The sequence below is a fragment of the Lissotriton vulgaris genome, chromosome 3_1, assembly GCF_964263255.1.
Source record: "Lissotriton vulgaris chromosome 3_1, aLisVul1.2, whole genome shotgun sequence".
Classification (NCBI taxonomy): domain Eukaryota; kingdom Metazoa; phylum Chordata; class Amphibia; order Caudata; family Salamandridae; genus Lissotriton; species Lissotriton vulgaris.
In genome coordinates, this window is record NC_141689.1 from 2103027530 (window position 1) to 2103045129 (window position 17600).

Sequence of the window (17600 nt, forward strand, 5' to 3'; positions counted from 1 at the left end):
GGGGAAGCAAAGCGGAACTACGCTCTAGTTTCTTCGCCCCTCCCGCCCTCACCTGCACTCAAATAGCTGCAAATTCCTTGCGCCCTACAGATTAAGATAGCACACCTCCTGAGGCGGAAGCCGGGAGAGAAAGGCAGCGAGAATTGTATTTTATTGCTATATTTGCTCTTAAAACCATTCTGTTTTACTTTGGAACTAGCTACCCACCTTATTAAATGTTATTTTCCTGGCTCAGCCGAGTAAGGCGCTGGTGCTCGGAACAGGCAAGGGGGCAGACACCTTGGGGGAAGCAGAGCGGGGCTACGCTCTAGTTTCTTCGCCCCTCCCGCCCTCACCTGCACTCAAATAGCTGCAAATTCCTTGCGTGCTACAGATTAAGATAGCACACCTCCTGAGGCGGAAGCCGAGAGAGAGGCAGCGAGAATTGTATTTTATTGCTGTATTTGCTTTTAAAACCATTCTGTTTTACTTTGGAACTAGCTACCCACCTTATTAAATATTATTTTCCTGGCTCAGCCGAGTAAGGCGCTGGCGCTCGGAACAGGCAAGGGGGCAGACACCTTGGGGGAAGCAGAGCGGGGCTACGAGCTAGTTTCTTCGCCCCTCCCGCCCTCACCTGCACTCAAAAAGCTGCAAATTCCTTGCGCGCTACAGATTAGGATAGCACACATCCTGAGGCGGAAGCCGGGAGAGAGAGGCAGCGAGAATTGTATTTTATTGCTGTATTTGCTTTTAAAACCATTCTGTTTTACTTTGGAACTAGCTACCCACCTTATTAAATTTTATTTTCCTGGCTCAGCCGAGTAAGGCGCTGGTGCTCGGAACAGGCAAGGGGGCAGACACCTTGGGGGAAGCAGAGCGGGGCTACGCTCTAGTTTCTTCGCCCCTCCCACACTCACCTGTATAATATGGCCCTATTCTCCCGGCCGCGCAGCGGGCGCGTTGAAGGCGGCCAAAGGCAAGCCCGTCTGCGCCTGTCCGCGCAAGGTCGGGCCCAGGGCCTCAAACCCCTGGACAAAAGTTGCGACTAACCGGGTCTACACCTCTGACATGCTGCACTCACTTTGAGGACCTGCTAATAAGAAATGTATGATTCTTCACAATGATAGGCAAGGCCCCAGCTCATGCCATATTTGTAACCTCCAGCTCGACACTTCCCAGCTTTGTCTGTTGGCCCAGACGTGGCTGTTTGGCAGTCTTAATTGCCGGTCCTTAAGTAAACATAAAAGGTATATCTTTGACCTTTTGTCTGATGACACGCTGGATGCCCTGTTTCTTACGGAAACCTGGCTTAATGAGAGTGCGGGCCCAGACATTGCGGAAGCCCTGCCACCAAACTATGCCATAGTGAGAAGATACAGACCTATAAGAATAGGGGGAGGCATAGCAGTCATATTTAAAAAATTGCTGCAATGCACTCTCAAACCCGTCTCTCTGAATTCTTGTGAAATAGCCCTTTTTAAACTTTCACTGCTCCCGAATTTTACACTTACTGGGCTGCTAGTCTATCAATCGCCCGGCCCCGCACAAGCTTGGGCAACACAGTTTTCGGATTTGGTTGCCTCATTTCTGGTAAACTCAAGCAATCTCTCCATTGTAGGGGATTTAAATATTCACCTAGATGACCCTCAGAATAATCAAGGCATAAATCTGATTGATGATCTGGCAGCAATGACCATCACGTTGTACAATACAGGGGCCACTGATAGAGGCGGCCATCTACTGGACCCCATTTTTTCCAGCCTTCTCCGGCTTCAATGCTCCCCCGCCCTGTCCCTACACTGGTCAGATCACTTTCTCACCAAATTTAGCCTTCCTGCCCCTGTGAATACTGCTCCTTCCAAACCTATAGTCCAGTATGGAAAAAGGAATTGGAAGAAACTTGACCTGAATCTTCTTAAGTCCACTCTAGATGCAGTGTCGCACGATGTGGTCGTAGAGTCGGACGATATGGAAACAGTAGCTGTAAAGACTGACAGATGGCTTATGAAGGCCATTGATGCCTGCCTACCATCTGTACACAAGAAAGCCAAGGCACATAACTCCCCGGCGCTTTGGTACAACGACTCACTGAAAGCTGTAAAATCGAAATGTAAACACCTGGAGCGCCTCTGGAGGAAAGACTACTCTCCAGCGGCGGGCCTGAATTATAGGAGGGAACTCAGGCTTTATCATAAAGACTGTACTACAGCTAGAGCAGGCTATGTGGCAAAGACCATTTCGGAAGCCACAAACAAATCCAGAACACTATTTAACCTAGTTAAAGAGATAGCGGGCTCTCAAACTATAGCTGAACCTCTTCCCTTGAGCAATGTCCAATGCGAAGATCTGGCTTGCTTTTTTACTAGCAAGATTGAGACTATATACTCGGACATTTCCAAACAACATTTGGAGCATGTTGTAAGAAACTCTGACACTGTCGCTGGGAATGCAGAGTTTTTTCTGCAGCCAGTTCTGTCTTATGAGCCACTTAATTGCCGGCCTGAGATGAATATGCAAGGTTTGAAAGAGACATTAGGGAAACTGAAATCTGGGTCTCCAGTCGACCCTCTCCCAATCTCTATACTTAAACTCCTTGACTCCCAGCAACTCTCTGTGATCTGCAAGGCACTAAAAAAGTCTCTGTCCATGGCCACGGTTCCCTCTTTATGGAAACACGCCATGGTGTCACCTCTGCTGAAGAAACCAACGGCAGACCCTAAAGTATTGGCTAACTTTCGTCCTATCTCCCTTCTGCCTGCTTTCTCCAAAATTTTGGAGAAGCATGTTCATAGTCATCTTGCCCATTATACAGAAGTCAATGACATATTCCATCCTACGCAGTCAGGTTTCCGGTCGGGTTTCTCAACAGAGACAACTCTATTGGGAGTGTCCGAATATCTGCGTTGCTTAATAGATAAAGGGGACTCTGCTGCGCTGATCCTACTTGACCTCAGCACAGCGTTTGATACCATCTCCCATAAAATTCTGTTAAAATCCCTCTTTGACATGGGCATCAGAGGCAAGGCCTTGGATTGGATTGCCTCTTTTCTGACCCAAAGAACTTTTCAAATTACCTCGAACACCGGGTCCTCTAATATCCATAGAACCCCTTATGGAGTTCCCCAGGGTTTCGGTGCTTAGCCCTTTGCTTTTTAATTTGTATGTTTCCCCACTTGCGCAGATTGCTGAATCTGAAGGCTTGACTATGTTTACTTATGCGGATGATTCGCAAATTATTTTCTCACTTTCTAACGTAGAATTTGATTCTGGATCTTCGCTGCAGGCGGGTCTAAGCAAAATCGCAACTTGGATGAGGGAAAACCTGTTGAAGCTCAATGGTGACAAAACTGAGGTTTTAATCCTGGGCCCTAACCCGGATCTTTGGAACACAAGACATTGGCCTCCTGAAATGGGATCTCTTCCCATTACGTCGGATCAAGTGCGTAATTTGGGCATTATCCTTGATAAAGGTCTGACTATGCTGCCTCAAGTTAAGAAGTTAACAGCCAGGTGTTTTACCATCTTGAGGTGGCTCAGAAAAATCACCTGGATGCTGCCCGAGGATACGCAAAAGTCTGTAGTCAATGCCCTCATCACCTCGCGGTTTGACTACGGAAATGTTCTTTATCTAGGGTCCTCGCAGGCTGTTTTGAGACGACTTTAGCTTGTGCAAAATGCCGCTACTAGACTGTTGTGCAAGTGCAATAGAAAAGAGCGCATGTCAGGTCATCTTAAGGCATTGCATTGGCTCAGAGTCGAAAACAGAGTCAAGTTCAAGACCCTGAGTTTCATGCACAAAATCAAACTCGGCTCTGCCCCCAGATATCTTCAATCTCTGGTACACACCTACCTTCCTGCCCGCTGTTTGAGATCCTCATCGGAAGGCCTTTTCGGCATGCCTAGGGTTCATTTAGCCAGGATGGGTGGTAGATCCTTTTCGCTTTTGGGACCAAAGTTGTGGAACTCCCTCCCTCTACGTACAGAAACAAGCTATGTACAGTTCCGCAGAGCCATAAAGACCTAGCTGTTTAACCAATAATTCCTGATCTGGCCTTGTATTTGAGTTTTATCACCTTCTCATCTGCTATCTTCTTCTTTAGCGCCGGGAAACCCTTTTTGGGTAGCTGCCGCGCTTTACAAACCTAACAAATAAATAAATAAATAATCGTTGCAAATAGACAAAGGCTTAGTGGCTGGCAAAAGTCATGCCTGGTTCATGATGCCGACATACAGTCAACTGAAACAACAATCTTATTTGCAAGAATATTTCAGGGATCACTACAAGAGGAAACTAAGTCTACTGAGGTTGGGGTGGTTCCCTTGCAAAGACCTTACCCCTAACTGGTTACGGACCTGGTCAACTTTGGATTGTCGCCTCTGTGACAAGGGAGTAGAGTCGTTATTGCATCTATTATGTATTTGCCCGGCCTTACAAAATCTAAGGAAGATTCTCCTGAAACCACTCCTAAGAGAAACACAAGTCAGGACCTACAGGGCGGCTGAGATAAAATCCCTCAGAGGGTCATCGATACAACTTTCCTGCAAAACGATAAAACTCCTGGCATTTGCTGCTCAACAGCTTGAAAAAAAGGCCGCAGCAAAAGACGAACTGGGACACATGGACTCCCTGCGGCTGGACCCAGATTCTCCTTCATTCTCTCAACAGTTACCCTCCTCCCACTTTCCTTCTCTGATATTTTAATACACTATAATGCATTTTATTTGAGACAAGAGGGGACAGTCACATCTAATCAAATATAAGCCCTTATGTATGCAGCACCCCCTGTCATAACAGTCATTTGCTGGCCCCCATATTTTAATGAGACGGCCACCGCCTTACAATAGTGTTACCCCTGTTTCTTTTTTTTTTGTACATTTTAAAACGATCCACCTGTTTTTACTTATCATGTATATCTGTGCAAAGTCGCGAAGGACACAGGGGCATGTGTCATTTTATGTTGTTTTTATGCTGACTCAAAGATATTGATGTTTATCACATGGTGGTAAGATACACCCTTTTACGATTTTAACAAATCAAATAAAAGTATTATAACACACCTATGCCTCCTTGACGTGCGGTAAAGAGAGGGTCAAACTCCATGTGGGCTGTGTGGCCGCTTTGCTCTCTTAATTATTTTATTTATTTATTTATTTATTTGCGGGTTTATAACGCGCTCAAATCGACTCCAGGAGCAGTATCTCGGTGCCCAAAACAACACCAGAAGCACAGTCGAAAACCGTCAGTAAAGAAATAGATTAGTAGATTATTTCTGAAACAAAAACGTTTTGAGTTGTTTCCTAAAGCTCAGATGTTCTGAGCATTGCCTGAGCGCCAGAGGGAGCTTGTTCCATAAAGTAGGCCCGACAACGGACAAAGCCTTGCCACCCTGTCTGACCTCCCTTACAGCTGGCACTCTCAGGAGAAGCTGGCTGCTGGACCTAAGAGACCGAACAGGGTTGTATGGTATAAATTTACCTGTCCAATATGATGGCCCTAATCCATTTAGGCTCTTATGAATTAAGCAGCAAGTTTTGAACTTTACCCTATTTCGGACTTAGAGCCAGTGTAATTTATCCAGGAGGGGTTTTGACGGTGATCTTGGAGGGGCGTTTAACACCAGCCTAGCTGCCGTGTTTTGCACCACCTGGAGTTTAGCTAATACTCCATCATTGGCTGACAGCAGGAGCCCGTTACAATAGTCAAAACGACTAAGTATTAGGGCCTGCACCAAGGTTTTTCTGGTGAAATCAGGCAGCAAGGGAAAGACTTTCCGCAAAAGACCAATGACGTGAAAGCAGGAGCCCACCACAAAATTGCCATGCTGCTTTAGGGAGAGCTCACGATCTAGGCGCACCCCTAGGTTTTTCACGGACTGCTTAGGTTCAGGCAGTGGAGAAGTGTGGCTCACTGATTAGAGCGGCAGACCCTGATGCAGAGGTCTGGCCCGGGACCAGGGTTCAATTCCCGACGCGGCAGGGTCCTGAGCCCAAAATGTCCACGGACTCGATAATTCTCGCCTCGGTGCCTATTCTAATCATGGGGTCCCACGCTGCAACTCTGGGCAATAGCTTGCTTAATCTCCACTACGGCGGCCCACCCGCTGCGGGATACCTGGCTTTCACCTTGGGGATGCCCAGTAGGGGTTATCTCACGGGGAAAAAGCCGGGACGGGTTCCCAAGGCAAGCGCCTAGATGCCTTCGGGTGATACGTGCGCTATATAAGTCGCAATACATTTACATTACATTTACAGGCACTGGGCCAAGATCCTGCGGCCACCAATCCGGGGTCCACATGATCCTAGCCTCCCCAAAGAGCATGACCTCCGTCTTGCCCACGCTGCATTGGAGGCAATTAGATGACATCCACTTGGCCACAGCCTTCATGCCCTTGGAAAAGGACTCACTTCATCGGTGAGAGCTCTGAATTACTTGTCTTGAGGTGTTGGGCCTCTCCTAAAGTCATTCTGTAAGTCAATCCAGGAGAGCAAGTACAGAAAGGAAAGGTAAGAGATACTGATGGTAATCCTACTTCTGGCTCTGCCGACTTGATAATAAAAAAGATTTTAGGAGCGAATCAACACCTCAGTGACCACACTTAAATAACAATGAGCAAACACCAGGAGGTTTGGAGCCGCCCAGAGGTACCCCTGCAGCAGGGTCTCAGACAGGCCTGTCCTCTCACTGTGCGTGATCATCGGGTCTGTGCACACACTCCAAACAAAAAATCACACCTTTAAACATTCAGACTATGCATTAGTGTAATGCGTGCATGGAGTCTGTTTTATTTAACATGTGATAAATGTATTCATTAACACTGATTGAATACTATGAATTGAATAACTGAACACAAAGTACTGACCATAGGAGCTAAAAACGAAACAGAGAAACATGTAACTCTTCAGTTTCTGGACTGTACACTATGCAACCCTGGACTCAAATTTTGGCTTCAGCAATTGACTAAATTGTATGATCGAGTTTGAGAGCACGTTTAGGTAATTTCGATATTCTGTCTGTCGATATTATGTCAGACATTCAGACAAACAATATAAAAGCGAGGTTTTTGTAGAGTGCAGATCCTTTACAGAATTACCTAAACGTGCTCTCAAACTCGATCATACAATTTAGTCAATTGCTGAAGCCAAAATTTGAGTCCAGGGTTGCATAGTGTACAGTCCAGAAACTGAAGAGTTACATGTTTCTCTGTTTCGTTTTTGAATGTCTGACATAATATCGACAGACAGAATATCGAAATGCAAAAATATCGGAGCAAAAATATCGACAGCAAAAATATCGGAATCCTATCTTCATTAAGGTAAGTACAAAAATATCGAAAAAATGATATCGTAGTACAAAAATATCGGAATCAAAAATATCGTTTTTTTAAATGTATTAATAATAATGTAAAAATAATTGTACAATACATATAATTTTACAAATATTAAATAAAAATATTAAAACAAAATTAAAACTAATACATATACATTTAAAATAAATAAAACACTTAATAATGTAATGTAATTTTAATTTTTTTCATGTAATTTATTTGATTTAATGTAATATTTTTTTGTTTTTACCCTGTACGCCTGTACCCCAAAAACCCAAAACTGACCCTGAACCCTAAAAATATCCCTGTACCCCAAAAACCCAAAACTGACCCTGAAACCTAAAAATACCCCTTTACCCAAAAACTGAAAACTGACCCTTATCCCTAAAAATACCCCTTTACCCAAAAACTGAAAACTGACCCTGAACCCTAAAAATACCCCTTTACCCAAAAACTGAAAACTGACCCTAAATAGAAATAGAAATAAATAGAAATAGATAGATTTATTGAGCGCGGTTGCTGCCCAAGGGCGTCCAAGCGCTGAAGTAAGAATTGGATAGACGTACTGAATGACAGATTAGAGCTCGGAGGCTTTGGCAAATAGTAAGATTTTCAACTTTTTGCGAAATGCGAGCAGGTCCGGGTTGGAACGGAGTGAGAGGGGGAGGGTGTTCCAAAGTTTAGCCGCGTTCAGTGAGAACAGCCTGCCCCCGGATCTAGCTCTCTTCACTCTAGGCACCACTGCCAGGAAGGCCTCTGTGGAGCGGAGGTTCCTATTTGGGTGATAGGGGATGACAAGGTTGCTGTTAATTGCGGGTCCTGTTTTCCAGAAGGCCCGGTGCGCTATGCACAGTGCCTTGAATGTCACCCTGTGCTTAACTGGTAGCCAGTGAAGACTTCTTAATGCAGGTCTGGCTGACTGGGCTCGTGGAATCTGTAGCAGGGTGCGTGCTGCGCAGTTTTGCACCACCTGGAGTTTCCGGAGAGTCATCTCGGGGGCCCCTACATATAGGGCGTTATTTGAGTCCAGGCGGGACTGAATGAGGCCTTGTACTGCCACTTTCCTGGCTTCTAGAGGTAGAAGTGGAAGGACCTTCCTTAGGGATTTAAGGATGCCAAAGCAGGTGGCGGATAGCTTGGTAGCCTGGGTGGCGAAGGAAAGTTTCCTATCCAGCCACACTCCTAGGCTCTTGACGCTTTCCTTGGGGGTGGGGGGAGTGCCTAGAGTTTGGGGCCACAAGGAAGTAAAAGGTGTTGGCGAGGCTGGACCTAGAAGCAGGAGCTCTGTTTTGTCTCCATTTAGTTTGAGGGAGGAGCTGGTCATCCACTCCTTGACATTTTCTAGGCAGCTCAGCAGGCCTCCATGTAGTTGACTGATGTTATCTTGAGTCAATGATACCACTAACTGAGTATCGTCGGCGTACGACACAATTTTAATGCCGTACGGTTCGACGATCCCCACCAGTGGTCTCATGTAGACATTGAATAGCACAGGGCTTAAGGAGGAGCCGTGTGGTACTCGGCAATTGAGAGGCTTGCTGGTAGATGTTATGTCGCCCTCAAAGATCTGGAAGGATCTATCGGACAGGAAGGAGTCGAACCACCTAAGAGCGTTGCCTGAGACTCCGATGTCCCGGAGACGGTTCAGTAGGGTGGTATAGCTGACCGTATCGAAGGCGGCGCTTAGATCAAGGAGGATCACTGCCACTGATCCTCCCTGATCCAGGACCCTTCGGGATTCCTCGGCGACCGCTAGTAAGGCAGTTTCGGTGCCATGTTTCGGCCTGAAACCTGTCTGGGATACCTCCAGTAGGGAGTGATTTTCAATGAACTGGACCAGCTGGGCATTTATGTATTTTTCCAACACCTTGCCAGCCCAAGGGAGGAGTGAAATGGGACGATAGTTGGAGTAATCATCGGGGTCCAGGGTAGGCTTTTTCAGCAACGTCCGTACCATGGCTTGTTTCCATGCTGTGGAAACAGCGCATGAGGCTATGGAAGTATTTAGAAGTTCCAGAATAACAGGCAGGGTGGCTTCGTGTGCTTGTATCAGAACTTCTGGTGGGGCTGGGTCACGCGGTGAGCCCGATTTAACTTGGCGTGCCATTTTGCCCAGGGTGTCGAGGTCTAGGGGAGGGAAGTGCTCGAGGGTTGATTGTTCTGGGGAAGGGGGAATTTTGGGGGAGGGTAGGTCAGTTGTCTCCGGAGCTGTGGCTCCCGTTTGGAAGGTGGAATATATTTTCAGGACTTTGTTGTGGAAAAAGTCTGCAATCTCGTTGCATTGGTCTTGAGTTTTGCTCGGAGGGGGGGCGGTAGTGACACTTGAGCAGTGTTTTATTATCTGAAAAATGTCTCTATAAGCTTTTATCGCCTCTTTGTAGGCTACCTTTTTTTCCGGGAGAAAGTCTAGGTGCCAGGCTCTCTCTCGTTGCCTGCAGCAGCGTTTTAGTTCTCTTAAGGAGTTGGAGAACCAGGGCGCGGATTTATGCATTCTCTTAGATGAGGATCTTCGGAGGGGAAGGATCGTGTCTAGTGAGTTAGTGATCCAGCTGACATAATTTTCGTTTGCTACACTGGGGTTTGAGCAGGGAGGCGGGCGGGTAGAGTCCAGGCTGGGTATCCAGGGATCCAGCTGGAGTTTTGACCAGTTCCTCCTGATTGTTGTCCGGGGGGGGTAACTGGGGGACCTTGTGGATGGCCCAAGAGAACGGAATCAAAAAATGGTCTGACCATGGGAGGGGGATAGGAGAGTCGACATTCAGGTCGCTACAGCTGCTGAAAATAGGATTGAGCAGATTACCCTTCTCATGGGTTGGAGCTGTGACCAGCTGAACCAGCTGAAGAGCTCCAAGGTCGTCTGTTAGCTCCTTAGCAATATTATCAGCGGGGGAGTTGAAGTGGAGATTCAGGTCTCCTAGGACCGTGTAATTAGCCGCGGATAGGGTTCTTTTTGCTATGATCTCCGGGAGTACCCTATGGAACAGTTTTGTTGGATCAGGGGGACGGTAGATCAGCGTGCCCGAGAAGGAGGTGTTGGCGTTGAACTCTATACAGAATTCCATGCTTTCGCACTCGGGGATACTTTCTGCTGTGATGCGACAACGGTACTGGTTTTTGTAAATAATAGCCAGACCGCCGCCTCTTCCTACTGGTCTGTCCGGTCTAACGATGTGGTATCCGCTGGGTAGAGCTGCGACTATGTCTGGGTCAGAGTGGGTGGAGAGCCAGGTCTCTGTTAAAAACATAACATCTGGCTTGCGGTCCTCTAGAGGTATGGACATTTGGATGCTATGCTTTGGCAGTGACCGACAATTTAAAGCCAGCATGCAATATTTCTGTGCCGAGGGAGCTGCCAAGATGTTTTGAAAGGAGTGTTTGCATTCGGAGCAACGAGGAGGGAGAGATGTGGCTGCAAAAGTGCAGGTACATAGGGCGGTGGCTCTGCTTCCTATGTGGCGTAGAGCAGCGGGGCTGTAAGTCCTGGTCAGAGGAACGGGAGAGACAGGGGGGGTGGCCCCTGGTCCCGTCTGGTCGCGGACGGGCTCAGACGGGCTTGCTTAGGCGCTCCCGCTGCGCTCGTCCGCTGCGCTTGCGTGGGATACACATTTATGAAGAGAGAGGGTGGGCGTGGCCTCTCGTGTGGGCGTGGCCTCGCGTTTCCCAGTGATGCCGTCTGTGTGCCGATTCCCTTTCCCAACAGCGCTATGTTCCGCTGATTGTGGGTGCCTGCTTGGCGGGGGAAGTGGTTGCAGTGGCTGGGGGTAGGTGCACAATTTAAAAATACAGAGTAATCACAGTTTTACATTTTTTTTAAAACGAGTGTGAGGACACCTCCGGCTTCCGCCTCAGAGGTCAAGCAATTCTCTAGCCGGCGCTCTGGATCAGCGCTTACATAGAGTGGGGAGTGGGCGTGGCCTCTCGTGTGGGCGTGGCCTCGCGTTTCCCAGTGATGGCGTCCGTGTGCCGATTCCCTTTCCCAACAGCGCTATGTTCCGCTGATTGTGGGTGCCTGCTTGGCGGGGGAAGTGGTTGCAGTGGCTGGGGGTAGGTGCACAATTTGAAAATACAGAGTAATCACAGTTTTAAATTTTTTTTAAAACGAGTGTGAGGACACCTCCGGCTTCCGCCTCAGAGGTCAAGCAATTCTCTAGCCGGCGCTCTGGATCAGCGCTTACATAGAGTGGGGAGTGGGCGTGGCCTCTCGTGTGGGCGTGGCCTCGCGTTTCCCAGTGATGGCGTCCGTGTGCCGATTCCCTTTCCCAACAGCGCTATGTTCCGCTGATTGTGGGTGCCTGCTTGGCGGGGGAAGTGGTTGCAGTGGCTGGGGGTAGGTGCACAATTTAAAAATACAGAGTAATCACAGTTTTAATTTTTTTTAAAACGAGTGTGAGGACACCTCCGGCTTCCGCCTCAGAGGTCAAGCAATTCTCTAGCCGGCGCTCTGGATCAGCGCTTACATAGAGTGGGGAGTGGGCGTGGCCTCTCGTGTGGGCGTGGCCTCGCGTTTCCCAGTGATGGCGTCCGTGTGCCGATTCCCTTTCCCAACAGCGCTATGATCCGCTGATTGTGGGTGCCTGCTTGGCGGGGGAAGTGGTTGCAGTGGCTGGGGGTAGGTGCACAATTTAAAAATACTAAATACTAAACCCTAAAAATACCCCTTTACCCAAAAACTGAAAACTGACCCTGAACCCTAAAAATACCCCTTTACCCATGAACTGAAAACTGACCCAGAACCCTAAAAATACCCCTTTACCCAAAAACTGAAAACTGACCCAGAACCCTAAAAATACCCCTTTACCCAAAAACTGAAAACTGACCCTGAACCCTAAAAATACCCCTTTACCCAAAAACTGAAAACTGACCCTGAACCCTAAAAATACCCCTTTACCCATGAACTGAAAACTGACCCTGAACCCTAAAAATACCCCTTTACCCAAAAACTGAAAACTGACCCAGAACCCTAAAAATACCCCTTTACCCAAAAACTGAAAACTGACCCTGAACCCTAAAAATACTCCTTTACCCAAAATTAATTAATATTATTTAATTACCAATTAATTATTAATTAACAATAACAATAAAGTAAATATATTAGCATATTTGCTGTAATTAATTTAATAATTAATATTATTTTTCCCAATTAATTATTTAAGAATAACAATAAATTATATATAAAAAAATTACTATAATTAATGTAATTAAATAATTAATATTAATTAATTACCAACTAATTAATAATTATAAATATGTACAAAATTATATTAATTAATTAACTAATTAATAGAAATTAATTACCAATTCATTATTAATTAAAATATGTACAAACATATATCAATTATTTAATTATTATTAAATTACTTCCCACCCTATTCCCCTATAAACCCATAACCCGCTACAGAACATATTTATCAATTAATCAATTAATTAAAAATTATTAAAAATTATTTCTCAATTAATTAATTAATAATTCCTACTAATTATTAATTAATTTAACATAATTAAATTACTTCCCACCCTATTCCCCTATAAACCCACAACCCGCTACAGTAGTAAAAGACAATATTTAATTAAATTACATTAAAAATAAATAATATAACATAATAAATACAATATAATATACACTAAATTTATTTAAAAATTGATATTAGTAACATCGAAGTTATTTATTTCGATATTATTTACATCGATATTTACAACTTCGATATTACTGATATCATACTAATATCGATATTAAGACTGTCGATATTACTTTCCTTCGATATTTTGTCCCATCGATATTTAAACTTCGATATTTTTGTATATCGATATTTAAAAATCGATATTTTGTCTGTGTACCGTTTGTCTACAATAATCTTGCTTTATTTTTAAAACAATATAAGCAATTTCACTAGAGAACATGACAAACTGTAGGTAACTTGTGGCAATGTGTTCTGGGCATGGGGGTGTTCTTGAATGTTTTATTTTTAAATAAAATAATACTTTCAATAAATGTAACTCAATTCAGTGATATACATGTATGTACTTTATTGTGATTCTGAGAATATTGAAAAAAAACTGTTTTTGGTACTCTTAATGTCTTCATCATATTTTTTCATGATAATTATTGTTGTTGCCAGATTTACACCTTTGGATGGCTCGGCTCATACTTTGGCTCTTGGAGCCCAATCACATCGCTGGTTCAGTTCTACCCAAGATTGTCCTTGTCCTTCACCGAAATTCTGAGTCTCCAATGTCCTTGAATAAGGGTGCTATCTAACAGTATTACTCCGGGCCATCAATGTAGAGTGAGGCCTTGAGGTATGGTTGGTGAGTCTGGGACCATGCAGAAAAGTGAATCTTAGAGGCATTGCATTGTGGGAGTGAAAATGTGCACTCCTTTTAGGCCTTTAGAAGTGGGGCACCGCCAGTGGTTCAACTCCTGAAGATATGAGCTCAGCAAAGCTGGAAGGTTGGGGTACTGGTGGGCAGACGATAGACTTTGCTAGTATTGGGTGGGCAGACGATAGACTTTGCTAGTATTGAGAGTAAGATACTGCTGAGTGAGTAAGACTGAAGATACTCTACTGAGGCAGTTGGAGGATATCTCTGTGGCCACAGAAGCCTGGTAATTAGTCTACGCAGCAATGGTGTACAAAGCAGATTTTCCAGAGCATTCAAAGGGGAAGGTTGGGACGGGAATTCGGCTGCAATTTGCAACAAGCGGCCCGTATTTTGGGGTATAGAAATGTCTCACCAAAAGGTACCCTAATGAGGCAGCTCTTTAATGCCATCTTCTTTTCAGGTTTTGCTATATAGGATTCTTGGAAGGAGGCAAATATAGCTTTGATCCCTAAGACTGGAAAGTCACTAAAAATCCTGATTCATACAGGCCTATTTCTCTTTTAAATGATGATTATAAGCTGTTCACAAAGCTTAAAGCAGGGAGGTTAAATGAGATTATGGGGAATGTGGTGCATGAAGCTCAAAAAGGTTTTATTAAAGGAAGAACTCTGAATGAGTTGAAGTTTTCTTTTATTGGTTCCATAGATATGGCTACGACTTACGATCTTCCGTTGGCAGTAATTGCACTAGATGCTGCCAAAGCATTTGATCGTGTTAACTGGGTATACCTGCAGACTCCTCTTAAACATCTTAATCTTGGATAAAACGTTTTCAGAATGTTAAAAGGTATATATAATGCTCCGGTGGCTAGGATATTGGTTAACAGGCCCTCTGTCTTAACTGTTGTTTGATCTTTATATTGAGCCACTGGGCGAGGAAGATAAAGAGCTGTGAGGGTATACTGCCTTTAAAATTTTATGATTGGAGCAAGAGAATTGGGCTCTATGCTGATGATATTGTAATCTATACAACCAAGTAACAACAAACTATGAGCTGCATTTTGAAAATAACAAATGAGTTTGACAAAATATCAGGCTATGATATTAATAGACAGAAAACAGAAATCATGGCATGGAACATGGAGACAGAGGGCATTGAATGCAAGAAAGAAATAAGATATTTAGGTGTGAAGATAACCCAAAATATTGCAGAACTCGCTAAGACAAATTTTGATAAGGTTAAAAAGGAAATCAGTGCAAGTCTAAGAGGTTGGATGCAACTCCCACTTACTTTGTATGGGTGAGTCAATTTGGTGAAGATGGTGGTTCTTCCAGAGCTAACTTTTTTATTTGAAACAATCCCTTTAATTTTAAAAGAAAGAATCGCTGTTAAAACTGCAAGGTGAAATTAGTTCTTTCATTTGGGTGTCAAAAGGTCCCCTGACTAGCCTGGAAAAAACTTAGAAGGAGGTTAGTGAAGGGGGGCTTGGCTCTTCCAGATTTGTTATTCCATGCATGGGTATTTCTTTTAGAAAACGGACGGATGTTATTGGGTACTCACACGAACACAGGGATAGGTAAGATGTTTAAGGAGCTGTTGAGGATAGAAAAAGGAGCAGAGTCGGGTTTTATGTTTAAGTATGCCGATCCAAAATATTTCAAGAAAGTTAGGTTAAAAGTGTTTGTGGCCATGGCAGAAACTTGGTATAAAATCAGAATGGCCCTAAAATGCTGCTTGTTTAGCCAGCTGGCTTCTATCTGGGATGCACCAGGGTCTCCGTCTTGGACTAGAGATTTACTGGTAAAACCCTTAAAGGAGGCAGGCATTTTAAGGTGAAAGGATTTATTTCCAGAGGGCCACCTAATTTCGTGGAATTGGTGCGAGCAGGAACTGGGCCAGAGGTTATCGAGATTTAAATACCTCCAGATTGAAAGCTGTCATTTGGCTTTAGGGGAAATGTTAGGAGGATAAAATGAAGGAAAAGCTTGTGTCCAGTGTCATTCTTAAAAAGGAAATTGCACTATGGTACTGGTTGGTCCTGGAGCTGGAGGATGGTGCCTTCACTTTACCGGAAGATCTGTGGGGGAGATACCTACCAGAGACCGAAATGGAAGACCAATAGCAAGTATCAATGTCTATGCTTTATAAAACAGTTAAACATGCATATCTGAGGAGGAATCATTTTTTTACACTACATAGGGCATATTGGACTCCACGGAGGCTATCTAAATTTGGCTTAGGTGGAGGGGTGGCATGTCCCAAATGCGGCAGTCCAAACGAAAATTACCTATATATGTTCCTGCGTTGCCCGAAGATACAGTCTTTTTGGGAGGCTGTGAGTAATTGCCTGTCAAGTGTTTTAAGTCTGCAGATTGAAGGTAAGTGCTGAGCTGGTCATTTTTGGAAAGCTTGATCTGCAAGGAAAACTTACGAAAGATGTCGCAAAGTTGGTATTTTATGCTGTGTTGTTGGCCCACAGAGAGCTTTGTAAATTGTGGGTCTCTTCAGCCTCGCCAACGGAGGGTATTTGGAGTTAAACAATTAAATGTATTGCAAAGAAGGATATTTCGGCTCGGACAAATAAGAGATATAAATTCTGGAATCCTTTCTTGTCTTGGTGTGGTTAAAGTCGGGTTACTCGAAAGAATAAGTCAGTCCAATGATTGAGCCTTTGTCTGCTTCGGCTGGTGACAATTGTTCTTTCCGTGTATACAGGAGGACAAGGGAGTGGTTTTGGTTGTTGGTGGAGGAGGGCTGCCCAGAAAGTTTCAATAGTGTCCATTTGTTCTGAGGGTGTTCTCTCTACACACTTCATCTGAAGCTGATTAAATGAGTTTCATTGAGCTGAGCAGTATATACAGCTAATATGAAAGCGCCAAGAGACAATTAAAATGTGCAACTAAGGCGCAAACTTTTGTCCTTTAGATGGAACTGCAAGAACAAATCATATTTGCAAACAAAAACAATGTGCCAGAGCCATCGTTTAAATAAGACATATACTAAAGACAAATGTTTTGTAGTAGGTAATCATTCTTAAATGTTATAGGCCTACACGTGTAGTAAATAGGTGCTGATTTAAGTTAGCCTAACTGTTGATGCCATGATAACTGAAAACAATGCAATTACATTCAAAGGCATGTTTTTCACTCAAAGGAAAAAAAGATCCATTAGATGTTTTTCTCTTTTAATGCAGATGTAACTTGCCAGAAACCTTCTGTTAGTTAGTGAATAGGCATTTGTTTTGTATTAGACAATTGATAGTGAGATTCTCACCAGGAGGAAAAGAGGCAACAAGAAGGATGATTCATGAGAAGAACAGTCAGGATCGTAGAATGTAAATTATGTAACTTTTCAGTGACTTATGTCTAAATATTATTGTAGTATGAGAAGATGGGGGGGTTCACCTATTCCCAGGAGTTTACTACAATCCTATGGGAAAAAACAGGAGGTGAAAAGACATTAATTGCTATTTGGAATGATGTGTGTTTATATCAGTGTGTGTTCCTAGAGTAACAGCTGTAATTTCTGCCACAACTCTCTGATTGAAAAATCAACTTTGAGCTTCTATTTTTCTATATGGGAGATTGTTTAGCCTATTTCTTTGATGTCTTCTGATTTCTAGCTGAGAATATTTTCTAGCCTATTATGCAAAGGCTTTATGCGTATGCATTGATTCTCTCATTAGAACCTTTTATTGAGAATCTGAACTGACACCTTATTTTAACTTATTCCAATATATTTAGATTAGGGAACTTCCTTTATGGAACACGTTTGCTGCATTATTACAATATTTACTGTTATCTTGACTCATTTCCTATTTTACCTTATATTGAAAAATCCAATTTTTAATAATGTTCATTTCTAATGATGATGCTTAAAAGGCTAATTCTTACTGAATAAAATTGATTAAAACTTGAGACATTGAAAAATAAAACTTTTAACTCATACAAAACTTTCTTTATTGACTATTTG

General features: G+C 43.8%; 1 protein-coding gene across 1 annotated transcript in view; it reads right to left on the reverse strand.

Annotated features, from left to right (window-relative positions):
• Positions 1 to 17600, reverse strand: part of CWH43 (cell wall biogenesis 43 C-terminal homolog) — a 433217-nt gene that overhangs the window by 166506 nt on the left and 249111 nt on the right. The gene's annotated exons all lie outside the window — the stretch shown is intronic.